Genomic DNA, 3,080 nt, shown 5'->3' with positions numbered 1-3,080 from the left:
CCAGGGATGCCGGGATGGTTCAATAAATGAAAATCCATCAACTATATAAACAAACACAAAAAAATCATATGATTGTCTCATTAGATACTGAAAAAGACTCTATAATAATATATCCCATCATGATAAAATTCTGGAAGAGATCAGGAATTCATTACATATATCTAAACTTATTAAAAGCAATATACAGAAAACCAACAGCCAACACCAAATTAAATGGAAACAAACTTGTAGTAATCCCACTAAAATCAGAGATAAGGCAAGGCTGCAAACATTCTCCTTATCTATTCAATATAGTATTCAAAGTTCTAGACAGAGCAATTAGGCAACAAAAGGAGATCAAGGGATAAAAATTTGAAAGAAGGAAGTCAAGACATCACTATTTGCAGATGATGTAACAATAAGCAACCCAAAAAAAAATCTACATAGAAACCCTACAGTTGATAAATAACTTCAGCAAATTGGGTGAATGTAAAATTAACTAAAAAAAGATTAGCAACTTTCCTTTATACAAAAGATAAGTGGTCTGAAGTTTAAGACTAAGTGAATCAAGGACCTCCCTGTAAAACCAGATACACTCAGACTAGCAGAAGAAAAACTGGGGAAGGGTCTCGAACACAAGGGCACTGGAGAAATTTCTTAAACAAAACACCAATGGCTTATGCTCTAAGACCAAGAATAGACAAAAGGGACCTCATAAAATTGCAAAGCTTCTGTAAAGCAAAGGGCACTGTCATTAGTGCAACCAACAGATTGGGAAAAGATCTTTACCAATCCTACCTCCAATAAGGGCTAATATCTAATATATACAAAGAACTCGAGAAGTTAGACGACGGCGAGCCAAATAGCCCTATTAAAAATGGGATGCAGAGCTAAACAAAGAATTCTAAGCGGAGGAATATCGAATGGTTGAGAAGTACCTAAAGGACTTTTCAACATCCTTAGTCATCAGGAAAATGCAAATCAAAACCAGCATGGTTTTGAGCATCAATTTCATTGCCCATGTCCAGAGCCATGTTCCTTATGCTGCCTTGGTTGCTCTCCATTTGAATGCGGTTCTCTCTGGTCTCATCTTCTCTGGCATCATTAGTTATATGTTTAATGTATCCACCGGTGCCTGCGCTTGTAGTTTGCTGAGGCTGACCATTTGTTATCTGGACTGGTTGCTTAGATACCACATTGCTGGGTGAGTTGTCTCCGCTATCTCCCCATGTTACCTTATAGTTCTTTCCAGACTCAAAGTTATTTGTCCTATTACAAGGGCAGACACCGAGGGGACACTTGTTGAGTTCTATTAAGTATTCTCTGCTTCTCTCATGTCTTTATTTATATGGTCCATGCCTTCTTCTATGTGATTTAGTAGTTCCCCTTGTTCGTCCATCATAGTGATGGTGTTTATTCCTGCATCCTGAGATACAAAGACTAATTTTCCTTGTGCGTTCCAGAGACTCATCAGGAACTTGGTGAGCCTGAAGCTGAATTTCTTCTGGTGATAGATTATCCATGGTGAATCAAATCTACTGGACACAGAATTGTAAATATGACCCTTGTGAACCTGAGGCAGGAAGATTTCAAGGCTGAGGCCAATCTGGGAGTAAAAGAAGCCTTCAATTCAGGCATAAACTATAGTGAAAACCTGTCATATTCTTGGTGTTTGCTGGCGGGGAAGCCTCAAGGTAGGCAGTGAACTTACTAGACAGTGAAACCTGTAACACCAGGAGCCTCAGGATCATTCTTCTAACATCTATTTCAGAACTATGTGTTTATTAGGGCCACCTATATGTTATACTGTCTGACTGACCAGCTCCCTCAGCTACTTTCCAGAAAGCTCTCCTGGCTGCTCTGGCCACTCCTCTCAGGCCCCTACAGGTCTCGGACTCTCCCATTAGTGTATTTGTAATTGTCATACCTGACTGACAGTTGTGTCTGACACCTTACTTTCCTGCCATTTTCTTGTCATTTCCTTTGTCCATCATTGTCTAGTTGGCTCTCTTGATTGAAATTTCTCTTTTAGTTTTTATGACCTGTGAATTTTTTTATTGAGCTCTTAAATTTTGCAGTTCTCAAACAGTTGTTTATGCTTAAATGACTAAATTTAATATCTCAAAAAGAATCAAGAGAAATTCTTGATTAAATTTACATTTAGTGGCTATTATCCTGGTTGGTATACAGAGTTAATGGTGGAAACACTATTAGAACATTGTCATACCTATTGCCAGACTTTAGTGCCAAAGAGATTTGAAACAGACCACTTAAGAATTTTCTATTTGCCCACAAAACTCAAATTGGTGAAAAGTATGACATAATGAAGTTTCATTGTTAACTCTTTATTGCATTTCCATAATAGGCATTATAGGTCCAGTTTCAAAGCCAGGTGGCTTCTAAAATATGTTTTACTGTTATAAATGTAGTGAACTAGTCTGAATATCAAGTGCTTTCCTTATCCAGGCTAGTTTTTACCTCTAATAATATAATTTCCAAAATTTTAAGTGCCAATAAATATTGTTTGCCTTTCTGTTTATTTCTCTATTACACCATGAGAGAGATACAGACATTAGTTGCAGGGAGTACGGGAAGAACAGAACTGAACTATGATTTCCCCTGGGGCAAGGCTTGCAAGCGTACAGCACCAATATCATCCACAGATACGCACACAAACAGTCTGTGTTACTGTTACCCCACTGAAATTGCTGAGATATGTAGGTTGCTTATTAGATATCAAGTTTATAATTAAGATCCTTTTTCTAATAGTAAATACTAATTCTATGATCTCAAAATGCCATACAGAAACATTTAAAACACTCCATATTCCTATTGCAAGCAATGAAAACTTCATTTTCTGCTCCCTGGCTTCTAAGTAGTTGAGAAAGGAAATTAAACCTTTTTTATATTAATAATTTAGTTTATGCCTATTATTTCTGGGTAGACACATTTTAAGTGACTTCTTTATTCCAGAATTCCCACAGTCATTTTCTCACCTAACATTCATAAAGTGAAATGACTGCTAGGAAAAGGAACCAAGCTTGAATGATAGGAACAGGGCTTTACCACCTGATAGAATGGATCCAATTGTTAGCCAAGCA

General features: G+C 37.2%; 1 pseudogene; it reads right to left on the bottom strand.

Annotated features, from left to right (window-relative positions):
- Positions 1-938: 938 nt before the first annotated feature.
- On the bottom strand, positions 939-1,502 carry Snap23-ps1 (synaptosome associated protein 23, pseudogene 1; annotated as a pseudogene).
- Positions 1,503-3,080: the final 1,578 nt, after the last annotated feature.

The sequence above is a fragment of the Rattus norvegicus genome, chromosome 2 (genome assembly GCF_021556685.1).
Source record: "Rattus norvegicus strain SHRSP/BbbUtx chromosome 2, alternate assembly SHRSP_T2T, whole genome shotgun sequence".
Taxonomy (NCBI): domain Eukaryota; kingdom Metazoa; phylum Chordata; class Mammalia; order Rodentia; family Muridae; genus Rattus; species Rattus norvegicus.
Note: the sequence above shows the minus strand (reverse complement) of the source record. Positions and strands in the feature narration are given on the sequence as shown.